Here is a 21,032-nt window from a genome sequence, read left to right on the forward strand (position 1 = left end):
CGTAATTTTTATCTAGCCTAATTGCTCTAGCTAGAATTTCTAGTGCAATATTGACAGTGGGCATCCTTGTCTTATTCCCAATCTCAGTGGTAAACATTCAGTCTTTCACCATTGACTAAAATGCTAGCTGTAGGTTTTCATATATGCATTTTATCATATTGAGAAAACCTCATTCTATACCTATCTTTTGGATTTTTTTTTCAAGAAAGGGTGCTGTATTTTGTCAAATGTCTTTTCTGCATCAATTGAGAGGCTCATGTGATTTTTCTTCTTCAGTTTATCGATGTGGTTTATCACACAAATTGATTTCCTTGTGTTGACACACTCTTGCATACCTGGGATAAAACACACTTGAACATGGCATTTAATTCTTTTAATGTTCATTTATTTGGTTTGCCAGTATTTTGATGAGGATTTTTGAATCTACATTCATTAGGGATATTATTCCGTGATTTTTTTTTTTTGCAGTATTTTTATCTGGTTTTGGAATTAGGGTGATAGTTTCAAAGAATGAGTTTGGTAGTGTTCTTTCCTTTTTAATGTTTTGGAAGAGCTTGGGCAAGACTGATATTACATTTTCTTTGAATGATCGGCAGAATTCCCAGGTTTTCAACTTTGGGAGGTTTTTGATGACTGTTTCAATCTCTTCACTTTTGATTGGTTTGTTGAGTTCTTTTTCTACTCAGGTCTGTGTACATGGTTCTTGTCCATCTAATCTGCATTGCCTACATTTTTGGCATAGGGTTTTCATAGTATTTCTCTTATTTTTGTGGGGTCAGTGGTAATGCCCCCTTCTAGTTCAGATTTTATTTATTTTTGTCCTATCAATTTTTATAATTGTCAGTCTAACTAAGAATTTGCGGACTTTAATAATGTCCTCAAAGAGTCAACTTTTGGTTTTGTTGATTGTCTCTATTGTTTGTTGTTTGTCTTGATTTCATTTGTTTCTTCTAAGATCTTTACTATTTCTTTCCTTCACTTTAATTTGTAGTTTGCTGTTCATTATCTAGTACCTCCAGGTATGCAGTTAAATCTTTAACTTTAGCTCTTTCTTCTTTTATAATGTCAGCATTGAGGGCTAAAAATTTCCCTCTCAGCACTGCCTTTGGAGTCTCCCAGAGGTTTTGATATGTTGTTCTTATTTTCATTCATCTCAATATATTTGCTGAATTCACTTGCAATTTCTTCTTTGACTCGCTGAGTCAAAGAAATGTGCAGTTTTATCTTCATATTCTTATGGATTTTCCCTTTTTCCATCTATTATTAATTTCCACTATGATTAGAGAAAGTTTTTTGTATAACTTTAAATTTTTAACTTTATTGAATCTTGTCTTGTGACCCAACATATGGTCTATCTTGGTGAAGGACCCATGAGCACTTTAAAAAAATAGACATCGAACTGTTTTTTAATGCAATGCTCTATAGATATGTTAGGACTAGTTAACTTGTTATATTATTCAAGCTCTCAATTTCTTTATTATCATCTGTCCAGATGTTCTATCCAATACTGAGAGTGTTGTATTAAAATCTCCAACTATTATTGTAGAGTATATTTCTTCCTTCAGCTTTACCAGTGTGTCCTCATATATTTTGGGGCACTCAGGTTGGGTGCATAAATAGTTAGTATAACTATTTCAATTGTACCTTTTATTAATGTATAATGAACTTCTTCATCTCATAATAGTTTTGCATTTAAAATCTATTTTGTCTGATATTTCCATTTTTATTCCAGCTTTTTTTGGTTACAATTTGCATAGAATATCTTTTTCCAACCTTTCGCTTTTAACCTGTTTGTTTCCTTACATCTGAGGTGAGTTTCTCATAGACGACATATAGATGGTTCATTTTTTAATACATGCTATCTTTCTATGTCTTTTGATTAGGAAGTTCAAGCCATTAACATTCAATGTTATGACTTCAGCTCCTACACTCTGGTTTATTGGACTTACCCCACACAGCTAACATGAAGGTAAAGAAGGTCAACCACCACACCAGGGAGCCAAGAGTGCATACAACTGAAAGCAGGAGAATTGCATCCAGCATCCATGATGAATCTAAGCCCCCTCTTGATATAGATGTGGAGTGGACACAAACATTCCAAGGTCCACAGGATGGAGGAATAGAGTATGGATTAGAGTGGACTTACTGATATTCTATTCATGAACTATTGTGATTAGTAATCGAAGAAAATGTGGCATTGGTGTGGAGAAAGTGGCCATGGTGGCTGCCGGGGGTAGGGACTGGGAGGAAGAGATGTGGTGTGGGGGCATTTTCGAGACTTGGAGTTGTCCTGGGTGGTGCTGCAGGGGCAGTTATTGGACACCGTATGCCCTCCCATGGCCCACTGGGTGGACTGTGGGAGAGTGCGGGCTATGATGTGGACCAGTGACCATGAGGTGCAGCAGTGCTCAGAGATGTATTCACCAAATGCAATGAATGTCTCATGATGATGGAGGAGGTTGTTGCTATGCGGGGAGGAGTGGGGTGAGGGGGATGTGGGGTATATGGGGACCTCATATTTTTTTAATGTAATATTTAAAAAATAAAGACAAAAAAACCATTCAATGTTATTACTGTATAGGCTTTACATACTTCATCCATTTTGTTCTTTGGCTTTCTTTTTACATATTAAATGACTATCTGTCTTTTTACCCTTTGATTTACCCTTCCTAATCTTCAATTCCACACACTTCTCCAATTCTCTCACCCTTGTTTTTCCTTTTAGGCTGTATCACTCCCTTTAATATCTCTCATAAATCTTGTCTTTTGACAACTTTTCTCTCAGTTTTTGTTTTTCTGTGAAGACTTTGAACCCAGCCTCGTTTCTAAAGTAAAGCTTTGCTGGACACAGAATCCTTGGTTGGCAGTTTTTCTCTTTCAATACCTTAAATACATCATCCCAATTCCTTCTCTCCTCCATGATTTCTGATGAGGGGTTGGCACATAATCTTGTCAAGGTTCCTTGTACGTGATGGTTTGCTTTTCTCTTGCTGCTTTCAGAATCTTCTTTTTATAACTGATATTTCTCATTCTGAATAGTGTCTCACTGTAGGTCTATTCAGATTTATTCTCCCTGTGGTGCATTGACCTGCTTAGTTATTGGTATTTTGTCTTTCATAAGTATTGGGAAGTTCTCAATCATTTCCTCAAATATTCTTTCTGGCCCTTCTATATTCTCTTCTCTTCCTGAATTGACAGTACATATATTTGGGTGTTTTGTTGTCATTCAATTCTGGGACCCTGTTCCATTTTTTCCATCTGTTTTCTTTCTGTTCTCCTATATTTTCCATTTCTGATATTCTATTTTGAAATCACTAATTCTGTCTTTGAATATTTCAAATCTGCTCTTATATGTGTCTAATGTATTTTTAATCTCATCCAATATGATTTTCATTCTTATGAAGTCTGTTACTTTTTTTCAGGTTTTCAAATTGTTCTTTATGCTTGTTCAGTGTCTTGTTAATATCCTGTATCTTTTAATCATATTTTCTTTTAATTCTTTGAATTGATTTGGAAAATTTGTGTAATTACCATTGATTAATTATCTTAAATACTGTTTGTCTTCAGAATATTTCTTTTTATTTGATTGGATGCCCATCTCTTCCTATGTCCTAGTTTGGCTTATAATTTTTTGCTGCTTTCTAGGCATCTGGATATGTGAGTGAAATTACTCTGATGGTTAATTCCTGTCTCTTGCTTACTCTTGTTGTTATTTTTATTTCCCACAGTTTTTTGATATTTGGTTTGACTTATTCTAAGTCTTTAAAATTTATCAACTTAGCTTATCAAAATTGTACCAGAGATATACTGGCAAGGTGCACACGAAAGTGTCAATACACACATTCTAGAAAGGTTTTAATAAAAATAAAACTGTCAATGAAAATATGGAGAAATTAGTTCCTCATTCAAAGATGATGGGGAGGTAGCATGACAGCAACTTTTTAAGATAGTTTTACAATAACTCAATATGTGAAGCATAGAGTTATGATATGACCCAGCAATTCATTTCTCGGTATATGCCAAAAACTCCTGTTTATTGACTTATGAATGGTGAATACAATTTGAAATAGCTATACAATGTAGTATTATTTGACAATAAAAATAAATAAAATCCTAACACATACTACAACATGTTGAAATTTGAAAACATTATCCTAAGTGAAAGAAACCAGTCTCAAAATATTGCAAAATTTATTTTCCTTGAAATATCCAGAATAGGCAAGGGATAGAAATTAGATTATATGTGGTTAAGGACTGTTGTGGAGGGCTTTCAGTTGGAGGAGGAGGGGAGTGACTGTTAGTCTTCAGTTTTCTTTTAGAATGAGAAGGAATTTCTAAACTTAGATACTAATGATGGTTGCAGAAATTTATAGATAATAATAATTGTCAAACAGTACATTTTAAAAGGTTGAATTCTATGGTACAGGAATGATATCTTAACAAATAGTTTAAGAAAATGATGGAATAAAACAAGAAAAAATGGAAAGACACAGAACACATACACAGAATAAAAAAAGGAAGAATATTTGAAACTCCTGCAATCCTCTTTTCTGAAAATGGTCATTTGTCCATGTTCTTTACAACACTTTCCTCAACACTTTCATTTCTCCACACACAAACAGGCATCATTTGTTGGGAAAAAACTTAATTAATAGAACAATACATGCCCTCAAAATAAAAGTTCCTTGATTTCAGACACAGGTGAAAGATGGTAGTTGAGTGAGTGCACCTGATAGTCTCTCCTGCAAAGAAGCGGCTGGGCAGCATTAGAAATTCTTCAGGACCAGGCTGTTTCAGGATTTTGCAGGGCAGGAGGTGTCTGGACATTGATTTCGTGGTAAGGTAACAGAGAAAATTTGTGTAAAACATAAAATTGAGGCACTCTTACACGGAGTTAGGGGCTGCGCATGGGACACTCCCCTCTGGGGCGGGCAGAACCGCAGCACTGGCACTGCGGTGGTGATTCCTGGAGGCTCTGTGGTACTGGGGAATTCCAAAGCCCTGAGTGGGCTATTAAGGGGCTAACAGGGCAGGAGGCCTTCACAAACTGATTTGGTGAGACAGACAGGAGTTTTTGCGAGGCGGGGAATTTTTTATTTCTGACACGAATAATAGTGCTTCTGGCTAGAGCCCCGCCCCCAAAGCCGGCCGCCAATCTGCAGCGGCCTTAAATCACTCACAGTAAAGAGACATCACCAGGAGGCTGTTTCCAGGGATTGCAGGGTGGGAGGCGTCTGGAAGCCGATTAGGGGAATCTTTTGCGAGGCATGGGATTTTCTCTTTTGTACACTGATACAGCACTTCTGGCTAGAGCCCCGCCCCCTAGGCCTGGCTGCGGATCTGCAGTGTCCTTAAATTGGCTGCAATATAGAGGCACCCCCAACTGGCTGTTTCGGGGGCTTGCAGGGCGGGAGGTGTCCTGAAGTCGAATTGGTGATACAGCCACAGAAGAAATCCTAGAGAGAGGGGGAATTGCGGGTTTCGGACACATAGGTCAGAGTTTGCAGATGTGACCTCTCCCATAGGGCTGGGACCCAGCTGTGGGGATCCCTGAAGGCTGTGTTGCACTGTGGTGCTCTCAGGATCCCTGTTAACCGGATTTTAGGTTGGCAGGTCGGTGTCCCCTAAACCCTGGTGGCCCACACCCCAGAGACTCACACCTCTTAAGTCTCCAATATCACAGTCTTTCCATCCTTGAATCCACCATGCCCTGAGGCCCATCTGAGGTCCTTGATTGTCCTAGCCGTCAACATTTGCATTTTTTTACTTTAATTTTAATTTTTTATTTTAATTTTTTATTGTCCTGCTTGCTAATATTGCATTATTTCCTAGTCTTTTCTCCCATTGTATGCCCCAAGGTCTTTTTTTTTTTTCCATTTATTTAGGGGTTTTTGTTGTTGCTATTGTTAGTGTTCTATATCTTCTTTTCTTTTCCTTACTTGTTCCCCTCCCTTTTCTTTACCTACCCCATTTTTCTTTCTTTCTTCTCTCTTTTTTTTCCTCTCTTTTATCTTGTCCCTCATTTTCTTATTTTATTTTATCTTAATTATACAATAGGAGCTACAGGGAACACCTCACATTTGCTGGGTTTCCTCATCCTCCATTGCCTCATTTCTGTGTGAATTGATTTTGGCTACCTACCCTATCACCTTTCCCCTACATCTTGATATCCTCCATCATCTACTGTCTCTCCTATATTACACCTCCCTTTCTTTGATCCACAAAGTGTCTAACTCTTAATATTTAATACCTTTGTTTTGTTTTCTGTCTTTTATCCACTCTTGAAACTATTGCCTTTCTTTTCTCTTTCCCTCTCTCACAAAAACAATAGCTTTATAATTCATACCATATTCCTCCCGTATTCAGGCAACTACCTCATTATAGGTACTCTACTTACTGCTATAACTCTACACAATTACATGAATCTAATATCCATTCTCCCAGATCTCATATTGTTGCTCTGTTAACATTTATTACCAATACTACTTTACACATTTTCTTTTCTTACACAATTGCCTTTCCCTGGCCCTAATACTTTCCTTCAAAGTGAACTCAGCCAGCAATAAGAAATTACAATAAGAAGAACACAGTGAAAAAGAGAAGATAAAACACATATGCAAAAATAATAGCTAATTAATCCCCAAGACTAGACAAACAAGCTAAGGAACTGAATAAAACCATCAAGAAAAAATGATGACCAGACAGCAACAAAAATCTGCAAACCAAACCAGTAATCAGGAAAACATGGCTGAATCCAATGAACAAACTAAAAACCAGGAAGGGGAGTAGAACTACGCACAAGTAATTAAAGATCTCAGAACATATATCACAGACAAATTTAATGACGTAAAGGAAGAGGTTAACAATATGAAGACAACAATTGGAGAGAAATTGCAGACATATACAAAAAGATAACAGATATGATGGGAATGAACACCACAGTTCAAGAAATCAAAAATAGACTCGCAACAAATAGCAGCAGATTAGAAGAGGCAGAGCAGAGAATTAGCAATGTGGAAGACAGTACATCGGAAATCAAACAGATAGTAGAATTGATCGATAAAAAGATAGAAAAAATCCAGTTAGGACTTAGGGACCTGAATGACAATGGAAAATGCTCAAACATACGTATTATAGGCATCCCAGAAGGAGAAAAGAAGGGAAAGGGATCAGAAGGAGTGTTGCAGGAAATAATGGCTGAAAACTTCCCAAATCTACTGAAACAGACAGATGGACATATCCAAGAAGCACAAAGCACCCCAAACATCATAAACCGCAAAAGGCCCACTCCAAGACATATACCTGTCAAATTATCCAATGCTCAAGACAAAGAGAAAATTCTAAAAGCAGCAAGAGAAAAGAAAACCATCACATACAAGGGAAACTCCATAAGATGAAGTGCTGATTTCTCATGTGAAACCATGGAGGCAAGAAGGCAGTGGTATGATATAGTCAAGGTACTAAAAGAAAAAAATTTCCAACCAAGAATACTCTATCAAGCTAAATTAGCATTCAAAAATGATGGAGAGTTCAAAATATTCACAAATAAACAGAAATTGAAAGAGTGTGCCAACAAGAAACCTCCCCTTGAAGAAATTCTAATGGGAGTTCTGCAGGAAGAAAGGAAAAAACAGGACAGGCAGAGTTGGAGGAGAGTGTAAGAGCAACAAAAAAGACAAAAAGGGAAGAAAAAACAAACAAAATATGACAAACACAAGTCCAATCAAAATATGGCTAATATAAATAATTCCTTGAAAGTAATAACACTGAATGTCAACGGATTAAACTCACCTATCAAAAGATTCAGACTCGGACATTGGATAAGGAAATATGGCCCATCTATATGCTGTCTACAAGAGACACATCTTAGACCCAGAGATTCATGGAGGCTGAAAGTGAATGGTTGGAAAACAATCTTACAAGCAAACAATACCAAAAAAAGGCAGGAGTGGCTATATTAATATCAGACAAAATAGACTTTAAATGTGAAACAATTGTGAGAGACAAAGAAGGATACTACATATTAGTGAAAGGGACAATCTCTCAAGAAGAATGAACAATCATAAATATTTATGCTCCTAACAAGGGCGCCTCTAAATACATGAGGCAAATGCTGGAGAAACTAAGTGAAACAATAGATGCATCTACAATTATAGTGGGGGATTTTATTACAACACTATCAACTCCGGATGGAACATTTCAAAAGGGAATCACTAAAGAAATGAAATATTTGAACAGTTATATTAGAGGAGCTGGATATAATAGACATATACAGATCATTACACCCAAACACAGCAGGATATACATTTTTCTCAAGTGCACATGGATCATTCTCCAAGATAGACCATATGATAGGCCACAAAGAAAGTCTTAATGAATTCAGAAAGATTGAAATCATACAAAATAATATATCTGACCACAGTGGAGTGAAGCTGGAAATTTGAAAGGGCCAGAGGCCCAGATTTCACAGCAAGATATGGAAATTAAACAGCGCACTCTTAGAAAACCAGTGGGTCAAAGAGGAAATCTCAAAATAAATCAATGATTACCTTGAAACAAATGATAATGATAACACAACATACCAAAATTTATGGGATGCAGCAAAAGCAGTACTACGAGGGAAATTTATAGCCATAAATTCATACATCAAAAAAGAAGAAAGAGCAAAAATTGAAGAACTAACCACACATTTGGAGGAATTAGAAAAAAAAAAACCAACAAAGTAATCCAACAGGAAGAAGAAGGAAGGAAATAACAAAGATAAGAGCAGAACTAAATGAAATAGAAAATAAGAAAACACTTGAAAAGATAAACAAGACCAAGAGCTGGTTTTTTAAGAGATCAATAAAATTGACAAACCTTTAGCGAGACTAACAAAAAAAAAAAAAGAGAGAAGGTGCAAATGCACAAAATAAGAAATGAGAAAGGAGATATCACCACTGACCCCACAGAGATATAGACTATCATAGGAGGATATTTGAAAAACTATATTCCAACAAAAACGACAATTCAGAGGGAATGGACAAATTCCTAGAAACACATAAGCAGCCTATATTGACGAAAGAAGAAATTGAAGATCTCAACAAACCAATCACAAGTAAAGAGAATCAGTCATGAAAAACCTCCCAACTAAGAACAGCCCAGGGCCAGATAGCTTCACAGGTGAATTCTACAAAACATTCCGGAAAGAACTAACATCAATCCTGCTGAATCTCTTCCAAAAAATCAACACAGAAGAAATTTTGCCTAACTCATTCTATGATGCCAACATTACCCTAGTACCAAAGCCAAACAAAGACACCACAAGAAAGGAAAATTACAGACCAATTTCTCTAATGAACCTAGATACTAAAATACTTAACAAAATACTTGCTAATCATATGCAACAACACATTAAATGAATTATACACCACGACCAAGTGGGATTCATTCCAGGTATGCAAGGATGGTTCAACATAAGAAAATCAATCAATGTAATACACCATATAAACAGAATGAAGGGGGAAAAAATCACATGATTATATCTATAGATGCAGAAAAAGTATTTGACAAAATACAGCACACTTTCTTGATAAAAACACTCCAAAAGATTGGAATACAAGGGAAGTTTTTGAACATGATAAGAGTATATATGAAAAACCCACAGCCAACATCATTTACAATGGAGAAATCCTAAAATCCTTTCCTCTAAAGTCAGGAACAAGACAAGGATGCCCATTGTCTCCCCTTCTATTTAACATTGTCTTAGAAGTACTTGCTCAAGCACTGAGGGAAGAACCAGATATAAAAGGCATTCAAATTGGAAAGGAAGAAGTCAAAATTTCATTATTTGCAGATGACATGATCCTATACATAGAAAACCCTGAGAGGTCTACAACAAAGCTTCTAGAACTCATAAATGAGTTTAGGTAAAGTCGCAGGTTATAAGATCAATGCACAAAAATCAGTAGCATTTCTGTACATCCAATAATGAACAAGATCAGGAGGAAATCAAGAAACAAATACCATTCACAATAGTAAATAAAACAATCAAGTATTTAGGAATACATTTAACTAAGGATGTAAAAAATGTATACACCGAGAACTATACAAGACTGTTCAAGGAAATCAAACAAGACCTAAATAAATGTAAGAATATTCCCTGTTCATGGATAGGAAGACTAAATATTATTAAGATGTCTATCCTACCAAAACTGATCTACACATTCAATGCAATCCCAATAAAAATCAACACAGCCTTCTTTAAGGAACTAGAAAAACTAACTATGAAATTTATTTGGAAAGGAAAGAGGCCCCGAATAGCCAAAGACATATTGAAAAAGAAACATGAAATTGGAGGAATCACACTATCTGACTTCAAAACATACTACAAAGCTACAGTAGTAAAACAGCATGGTATTGGCATAAGAAGAGACACACAGACCAATGGAATCGAATTGAAAGTTCTGATATAAAACCTTATATATATAGCCATATAATATTCGATAAAGCCACCAAACCCTCTCAACTGGGAGAGAATGGCCTATTCAACAAATGGTGCCTGGAGAACTGGATATCCATATGTAGAAAATGAAAGAGGATTACCATCTCACACCTTATACAAAGATCAACTCAAGATGGATCAAAGACCTAAATATAAGAACTAAGACCATAAAGACCTTGGAAAGCAGTGTAGGGAAACATCTACAGGACCTTGTAATAGGAAATGGCTTCATGAATATCACACCAAAAGCACGAGCAGCAAAAGAACAAATAGATAAGTGGGACTTCCTCAAAATTAAAGCCTCTGCACCTCAAAGGAGTTTGCCAAGAAAATAAAAAGGGAACCCACACAATGGGAGAAAATATTTGACAACCATATATCTGATAAGAGACTTATAACTTGCATATATAAAGAACTCCTATATCTTGAAAATAAAAAGATAAACAACTCATTTTAAAAATGGGAAAAAGATTTAAACAGACACTTCACCAAAGAAGAAATACAAATGGCTAAAAAGCACATGAAAAAAATGCTCCAAATCTTTAGCTATCAGGGAAATGCAAAACAAAACTACAATGAGATACCATCTTACTCCCATAAGATTGGCAGCTATGAAAAAAAAAAGAAGAATATAAATGCTGGAGAGGATGTGAAGAAAGGGAAACACTCATCCACTGCTGGTGAGAATGCAGAAGGATCCAACCATTCTGGAGGACAGTTTGGTGGTTTCTCAAAAAACTAACCATAGATTTGCCATACGACCCAACAATTCCTTTGCTGGGTATATACCCAGCAGAACTGAAAACAAGGACACAAACCGATACATGTACACCAATGTTCATAGCAGCATTGTACACTATTGCCAAAAGTTGGAATCAACCCAAATGCCCATCAACAGATGAGTGGATCAATAAAATGTGGTATATACATACAATGGAATACTACTCAGCTTTAAGAACAAATACACTACAAACACACGTGATAACATGGATGAATCTTGAGAACCTTATGTTGAGTGAAGCAACCCAGGCATTGAAGTACAAATACTACATGACCTCAATGATATGAAATAAGCAAGCTGCCTCAGAGAGTGGAGACTGGAAGAAAGGCTTACAGGAAATCGCGGGGTAGAGGAAGGATGTAAGCTGACATCTACATGGGTGAAATCTATGATAAGCTGGAGGTAAGTATGTGTACAAGGAAGCAATAAAATGGGGGTATAGGGTTACCTTTGGGTGGGGCTTTGTGGGATTGAGGGGGGCTAGGGATGGGCGGATGGGTAGTATTGCCCAATAAATTGGGGGGAGGGTGTGGCAACATATGAACATAGGGGATTGTCTTCTGTTGCTTGACAGTATAATGCTGAGAAAACCTTTTCAAAATGTAATTAGGAAAGTTACCTGTTTAAGATACTTAAAGGGGATAATCTGATGCAAGACAGGCTCCTAGGGAATATGTGAATGCTCATTTTGCCAGAGTGTGATATACCTTTGGGTAGAGACCCATATAATGAGAGTGAAGGTAGACCCACATCCTGGGGAGGACTAATGCCATCAAATAGAAGGAACTGTATCTCTCAAGAGAAATGGTGGTTCCGAGGGCATTAGGGCAGTTGAGCATGTCAAGCCTCAACACTGTTGCAAGTATCTCTGAACATGGCTCCTCAAGAAATAAAGATTGACTGTCATTGTGGACCCCAAGGGAAGGGGGCAATAGATATTGAATAGATGGAACCAATGTAACTGTGAGGGCAATAGAAGTGTTTCACAAGAGTATGCAAGGATGGATATAAAACATGTAATATTACACCAAAAACATATAGGGGCTGACAGACTAATAATGTAAATCATAGCGTAAAACATACGGTAACTAAAAATTTAGAAAATTGTATAGCCTAAAGTATAAGCCACAATGTAAACACAAATGTTACCTTGTTTGAAAGCTATTGTCTCAATATCTGTACATCAGTTTCAGTAAATATGGTATGAATATGTTAAAAGATTATTGCTGTGGAAGGGAAAAGATTTCATATTGGATATGTGGGAGTACTGTATATTGTATATATGAATTACTGTGATCTATGGCTCTTGTGAAGAGAAGCTCAATAATTAGGGAAAAAGAAAAAAAAAAGATAGGATGTAGAATTTTTCCAAATCAGTATGTATCCTATATCTAACCTTTAAACTCATTGCTATATTCCATTTTACTATTAAGGGAACCTGGCATTGTATTGGGCTTCACTTTTCAGGAAGTTTCGGATCACAGAGTGGTTCAACAATGGCATCAGAGGAATACTGGTATGGGATGTTATTGACAGGGGACATATTGTTGACAGGGAGTTATACAGGGCATGTGTCCAGGGCACATGGAAATGTTTGGTTATACTCATTGTGGAAACAATTAAAAACAACAGCTGGGGTGTACTGGGTTCCTGGCCAGGGGGGGCTCTGTCTTGGTCCCTAGGGGAGCAGCAGCAGTCCCCCAGGTGCAACGGCAAGGACCAGGAAGGAATGAGGGTCCAACAGTGAGCCCCTGATACTAATGACTATGCTTGTGAGCCTATACACCTGAAATAAGAACAAGGCCTAGAGCAGCGCTGTGCCTAAAAGTTCCCTCCTGACAGCCTCCGTGTTACTCAAATGTGGCCAGTCTCGAAGCCAAATTCAGGATGTAAATGTAATGCCTTCCCCCCAGCATGGGACATGACACCCGAGGATGAGCCTCCCTGGCACCGAGGGATCACTACCAAGTACCAGCTGATGACATAACTAGAAAATGACCTTGAATTAAAGGTTCAACGCAGACCAGCAGAGTATCCCTGTCTACATATAATAAGAGGAGTTAAAAATGCTGTTTGACCTAAAGTAAGGGGGAAATGGAAAGGACAAATGAGTTTATATGGCTATGAGTCTCTAAGAAAGAGTCTGGAGGTTGTCAGAAGGATTTCCCTTATGCACACCTGAGCAGAGTCTCAAAGACAAAAGAACCCAGGTATTGGTTCTTTTGAGGGCTAAAGAGATCCACAGGTTCTATGGTCGTGGCAGATGGAGTTCACTGCCATGTCAGTTGGCTCTTCTTTGGAGTTGGTGTTTCTGCGTGATGGAGCTGGACTCAGATGTGATCTATTTTCACAAGCCTTTCATGCTACTTTACTGGAATTGTAGTTGGTGCTGGGGTTTAAGATATATCTAGGGGATTTGAATCTCTGGACTGACAATATGATAGCCACACCCTGAGCCTCAACAGACTTCAGCTCCTACACTCTGATTTATTGGACTTACCCCACTCAGCTAACATGGAGTTGAAGAATGTCAACCACCATATCACGGAGCCTAGAGTGCCTACAACTGAAAGCAGGAGGATTGCATCCAGTATCCATGTGGAATCTAAGCCCCCTCTTGACATAGATGTGGAATGGACACAACCAAGCCAAGGTCCACAGGAAGGAGGAATACAGTAAGGATTAGAGTGGACTTAATGATATTCTATTCATGAACTATTGTGGTTAATAATCGAGAAAATGTGGCATTGGTGTGGAAAAAGTGGCCATGGTGGCTGCTGGGTGCAGGGAATGGGAGGAAAAGATGAGATGTGGAGGCATTATTGGGACTTGGAGTTGTCCTGGGTAGTGCTGCAGGAACAATTGCCGGACATTGTACGTCCTCCCATGGTCCACTGGATGGAACATGGGAGAGTGTGGGCTATGGTGTGGACCACTGGCCATGAGGTGCAATGATGCCTAGAGATGTACTCACCAGAAGCAGTGGATGTGTCATGATGATGGGGGAGAGTGTTACTGTGGGGGGAGTTGTGGGGTGGGGTCCGTGGGGTGAATGTGGACCTCATATTTTTTGAATGTAATATATTTTTTAAATGAATAAATAAAATAAAATAAAATAAAAAATGGTAGTTGTGTTAGCAGGCATGAACAAAAGATTTATCTCATTGTACATCTCCTTCAGAGTTCTTGGGTGACCAGGTGTATTGTCAATAAACAGTAATATTTTGAAAGGAATCTTTTTTTCTCAGCAGTTGATCTCAACATTGGGCTAAAATTTTTAGTAAATCATATCATAAACAGATGTGTCATCATCCAGACTTTGATGTTCCATTTACAGAGCACAGGCAGAATAGATTTAGTATCATTTTTAAGGGCCTTGGGATATTCAAAATGTTAAATCAACACTGACTTCAATTTTAAGTCACAAACTGCATTGGTCTCTAACTAGAGAATGAGTCTGTCCTTTGATGCTTTGAAGTCAGTCATTAACTTCTCTCTACCTATGAAAGTCCTAATGACATCTTATTCCAATAAAAGGATGTTTCATCTGCATTGAAAATCTGTTGTTCAGTGTAGCTACCTTCATCAATTATCTTAGCTAGATCTTCTGGATACCTTGCTGCAGCTTCTAAATTAGCACTTGCTACTTCACCTTGGACTTTTATGCTCTGGAGATTGCACCTTTTCTTTTCTTTTTTTTTTTTGCACCTTTTCTTAAACTTCATGAGCTAACCTCTTCTAACTTCTAACTTTTCTTCTGTATCTTCCTCATATCTCTTAGTCTTTATAGAATTGAAAAGAGCTAGGGCCTTCCTCAGGATTAGGCTTTGGATTAAGGGAATTTTGTAGCTTGTTTGATCTTCTAGTCAGATCACTAAATTTTTTCCGTATCAGCAATAAGATTGTTTCACTTTCTTATCATTTGTGTGTTCAGTGGAATAACACTTTAATTTCCTTCAAGAAGTTTTCCTTTGCATTCATAACTTTTCTTACTGTTTGGTTCAAGAGACCTAGGTGTCAGCATACATTCCTTCTTCACTAAGCTTAATCATATCCAGTGTTTAATTTAAAATGAGAAATGTACAACTCTTCCTTTCACTTGAACACCTAAAGGCCATTGCAGGGTTATTAATTGGTCTAATTTCATTATTGTCATGTCTCAGAGAAGAGTGATGTCTGAAGAGAAGGGGAGAGACAGGGAAATGGCTGGTTGGTGGAACAGTTAGAACACACATTTTTATAATATTAAGTTCATTGTCTTATATGAGCATGGTCCAAGGCACCCCAAAACAATTACAAGAATGACATCAAAGATCAAAGTTTACCATAACAGATAAAATAATGTAAAAGTTTGAAATATTGTGAGAATTACCAACATGTGACATAAAGACAAAAAGTGAGCATGTGCCCTTGGAAAAATGGCACTGATAGACTTGCTTGATGCAGGGTTGTCATAAACCTTCAATTTGAAACAACACAATATCTGTGAAGCACAATAAAGTGACGTGAAATAAAGCAAGGTATGCCTGTAATTTGCATCATACTAGTATGTTGCTGTCTGATTCTCATTAAAGTGTTTTCAGATAATTACTATTTTCTTCCAGCCATCCTAACCCTTTAAATTACCCATCATCACACAAAGCCTCAATCTCTCCTATCTCCTAGCCAACAGGTAACGCCTCGGTTCCTGCCTGGTTTCTCTGCCTTGCTCCCTGATCCCTCCATAATCAGCCTGCTCTAAAAATTGTTCCATATCTTCTTCAACAATCTCTTCTATCTGCATGCTTTTGGTATGAACTTTCTGAATCTGCTTTAATTATTCCTCTTCCTTTGACAATTTAACAAAGTTTTAATTTTGTCATTTACAATACCATACCACTCCTGAAAACTTTTCAAAGTACTTCTCCCTTTTATAATAAAGTCTATTCTTACTCTTGCATTGTCACTTGGACCCACTTTAGGGTCACTTGGACCCACTTCAGGGTCATACCTTAAGTAAATATATATATGTCTAATCCAATCTGTATACCGTTTTCATTTCCACCATTCATTTGCAAATGCACAAGCACATAAACTCCAGGCATTTTCATATCTCCACACTTCTCCTCCAGCTGTTCTTTCTAGCTAGAAAGCTCTTCCTTCTTTATCCACTTGTTGAGATCCTATTCATTTTCCAAGGTTCTCATCACAGGGTATCTCTTTTATCAAGCCTCACTAGTTTTCCACATTTGTCCTTTTAACTTTCCCAAAGGTCACTGCACAACTCATTGAAGTCACACTTTAAAAAGTTGATTGTATATATATGAATGCTGAGAAGGCAGAGTTGGGGGAGAAATTCATGAACCAGATGAAGCAGGCTGGAGCACACTGATTGCACCAAGCTCCATGCAGTGTGGAGGTTTTGCTCTTATTTTAATCCAAAAATACTTTCTAGTTGTCCACTACCTGCTTTTTCCTCCATTTCTTGTTGCTTTAAAGGTTGTATTAGTCATGGTTAACCAAAGAAACAATACAAAAAGGATATATATAAATATTAAGAGGTTGTTATAGGAATTAGGGCTCATGCAACTGTGGGAATTGACAAATCTGATTGCTGCAGGGCAGGTTGCAAGCTGGCTGGTTGCTATGAACTATGATAGTTGATAACTATGAGATTGAACTCCTCAGGGGAAACTGGCTAGCTGAAGAAGGGGCAGAAATTCTTCTTAATGATTCCTGAAATCTTCAGTTCTTTTTCATTTTTTTTAAAGCTCAGGCCACATTCCTTTTTTTAAAAAAGATTGATTGATGATTGATTGATTGACTGATTGATTGATTGATTTTCTCCCCTTCACCTCCTCCCACTCTGCTGTTTTTGCTGTCTGTATTGTCTTCTCTTCTCATTTTCTCTCCTCTAGGGTTCACCAGGATTCAATCCTGGTGATCTCTGATGGGGAGAGGGGGTTCCTGTCAATTGTGCCACCTCAGTTCCTGGCTTCTGCTTCACCTTGACTTGCCCCTTGTCTCTCTTTTGATGCATCTTCATCTTGGTGCATGACTCACTTGTGCGGGGCACTGGCTCACCATGTGGACACTCATGTGAGCACTGGCTTCCTGTGTGGGCACACTTTCTCTTCTTCTTTCACCAGGAGGCCCCAGGGATTGAATCCAGGTCCTCCCACATGGTAGGTGAAAGCTCTATCACTTGAGCCACATCTGCTTCTCCTCAGTTCTTTTTTCAAAGCTTCCAACTGATTGGATGAGGAGACTCCCCACATTGCTAAGGGCAATATCCTTGGTTGACTGAAAATGCAATCAGCCAGATACAATCAACTGATTGTAGAAGAAAATTCATCTATTAAATACTATCACAGTAACAATCAGACCAGTGCTTGTTTGACTAAACAACTGGAAACCCTTATCTAGCCAAGTTCATCCATGAAATTAACCATCCCAAGGACAGATACTTGAAATATACTTATAAGAGCCTTGGTTCTTTTCCAACATTTTCATTCCCCTAATAACACTCTACCAACTTATTTTTGCACTGATTGCAGACATGGAAAGAGGTCTTGAAAAATGAGAAATGAAGCCCATCTAAAATATCTGCAAGAAATGCACAATCACCATCACATTAATGAAGCTTCATGGATGTGAAAACAGGTCACCCAAATAGGAATGTCAAGAATTCAGCAAACCATTCAAATACAATTTGAGTTGGGAACAAGCTATGTCCTAGGAGAAAGTATTGTATAGTTTGACTTTAGGGAAGAAATTAACCTGAGCTCAAAATCATAACATGAGAGTTTGTGAAAGTACATTTGCTGAAGCCTGGCTCACATACCTAGGCTTTGGAATATAGTGTAGTCTTCAAAATTAATCATAAGTTCTGCAGTTTAGCTGGTACCAATAACAGAATCTATGTGCATGCAGGGGAGTATTTCACCATGGGTATTTAACTAACATGGGAAAGATACTACTGGAGACTCTCTCTAAATGATCAGCCTAGAATTCCTATATAGAGCAATTAATTAATGAAGTTATGTGAGCCAACCTTTACAATATTTCATCTCCTTATGAACAGCAGAGATCTCATATTGGAGAGAAATACTTTGAATGTAATTATTTTGCCTAAAGTTTCTGTCAGAGTTCCCTATTTATCCAAAATTCTATTAACTCACATGTTTAAGAAACCTTATGTCACTAATCAATGTGGAAAAGCCCTCAGTGAATGGTCATTATTTAATCAGCTTGAGGAAATACACATTGGAGATAAATCTTAGGAATATCTTCTATGGGGAAAGCTGTTAGTTATTGCTCTAAACTTAGACAACATGAAAAAATACATACTGGAGAGAAACTCTATAAATGTATTGAATATGGAAAAGAATACCATGAGAGTATTGACCTTCATAGACACTAATATTCTCACTGGAGAGAGACCCTATAAATCTAATGAACATGGGAAGCACTTAGCCAGAATGCTAACTTGCCCTCCTGTAAAAGAACTCATATGGGAGAAAAACTCTATATCTTTAATCAATGTGGAGGTTCTTTCAATTATTCTTCACCCTTTAGTCAACCTAAGCAAATTTACATTGGACAAAAACCATATGAATGGCACATGTATAGGAAAGCCATTGGTCAAAAATCTGCCCTAAGATAACATGAGAGGATTCACAGTATAAATCTATCAAGTGTAGAGGAGTGTTGAGCCACAGCACTACCCTTTGAGCCAGCCATAGATATCACATGGGGAGAAATTCTCCACAATGTAATCCCACTGGAAATGTTTCCGTTTATAATATATTCTTTTTTATTTATTTTTTACTTTAAAATTGTATTTAATTGCACTTTATAAAAAAGATATAGACCCCAAAAAATGTTACATTAAAAAACATGATGTTCCCATATACCCCACATTCCACCCCACCCCACTTCTCCCACATCAACAAACTCTTTCATCATTGACGTTCATTCATTGCATTTGGTGTATACATTTTGGAGCACTGTGACACAGCAGGATTATAGTTTACATTGTAGTTTACACTCCCCCCTTATTCTTAAAGGGGAGCTGAAGGGCAGTGATCATTCTTCTGCTACTACTGGAGCTGCATCCTGCAGGTTATGGGCAGTAGTCCCTGCCTGACAGGTTTTGAAACTTTCTGGCTATTCTATTGGGGTGAGTCTGGAGGCTGGCAGAAGGATTGCCCTTATGCACAACTGAGCAGAGTCTGAGAGACAGATAAAGCAGATACAACCCCCAGATATTGGTTCCTTTGAGGGCTAAAGAGACCCATGGGAGTTATGGTCATGGCCGATGGGGTTAACTACCAGGTCAGATGGCCCCTCTTTGGAAATGGTGTTTATGTGTGATGAATCTGGACTCAGATGGGATCTCTCTTCATAAGACTTTCATGCTAATGTGCTGGAGGTGCAGTTAGTGTTGGGGTTTAAGATATATTTAGGGGATTTGAATCTCTGGACTGACAATGTGATAGCCAGGTCCTGAGCCTCAACAGACTCCAGCACCTACAATCTGATTTATTGGACTTACCACACTCAGCTAAGATGGAGTTGAAGAGGGACAACCACCACACCATGGAGCCTAGAGAGATTACAACTGAAAGTGGGAGGATTGTATCCAGCATCCATGTGGAATCTGAGCCTCCTCTTGACATAGAGGTGCAATGGACACAACCAATCCAATATCCACATAGAAGAGGTGGCATTGGATTGGGAAAAGTGGACATGGTGGCTGATGGGTATGGGGAAAGGCAGGAAGAGATGAGAGGTGGAGGCATCTTTGGGACATGGAGATGCCCTGGATGGTGCTTCAGGGGCAATCACCGGACATTGTAAATCCTCACAGGGCCCACTGGATGGAATGGGGGAGAGTATGGGCCATGATGTGGACCATTGACCATGAGGTGCAGAGGTGCCCAAAGATGTACTTACTAAATGCAATGGATGTGTCATGATGATGGGAACGAGTGTTGCTGGGGGGGGGGGTGGGGAGAGGTGGGGTGGGGGGGTGGGGTTGAATGGGACCTCATATATATTTTTTAATGTAATATTATTACAAAGTCAATTTAAAAAATTAAAAAAATTTTAAAAAAAGAGAAGGTGGGTCCAGCACCATGGTTGGAACTGGATAAAATCCCCATATGACTAGTATTTCATTCTGGAAGGTGATGATTCTGGAAGAAATAAACTTAGTTAAAATTTTGGAGATATATGGTCCAGTAAAAAGATAAAAAAGATGGTGGTAAGCAGGCCGAAAAGGGGGCCCAGACATGGTATACTGAACCGTGAAAATGAGAAAGGCCAGGTACCGCCAGAGGATGTGTCCTCCCAAAGTTGATGGGTCTAAGGCTTCTAAGTTATGGCTAATTTCTTTTTTGCTGTTGGTTAACTCTAGGTAGACCTGCTGGGCTTGGTATAAACTGTCAACTCCAGTTCCCATGGTGGTGGTTATGCCTAGGACAGCTAGGAGAGTTATGTGAGGCACTGCCCTAGACATAACTCACAATATAGACAATAAGACAAACATATGGCAAGCAAAATAAAGATAGTACCTAAGAGAGCCATTCTTTTGTCTTATAGGCACATTCATTAACTACTTAGAAAATGAATTAAGTTTACCTAACATTTAACATGTTCAATAACCCTCTGCATATGATTAGAAGAGATACTATCATATTTATCAGGTATATAGGTATAGTACTTAATACTAATCAATGCACTAATAAATGCACAAGTTACTCTTTAGCTGTAATTAGTAGACCC

The sequence above is a fragment of the Dasypus novemcinctus genome, chromosome 20 (genome assembly GCF_030445035.2).
Source record: "Dasypus novemcinctus isolate mDasNov1 chromosome 20, mDasNov1.1.hap2, whole genome shotgun sequence".
Taxonomy (NCBI): domain Eukaryota; kingdom Metazoa; phylum Chordata; class Mammalia; order Cingulata; family Dasypodidae; genus Dasypus; species Dasypus novemcinctus.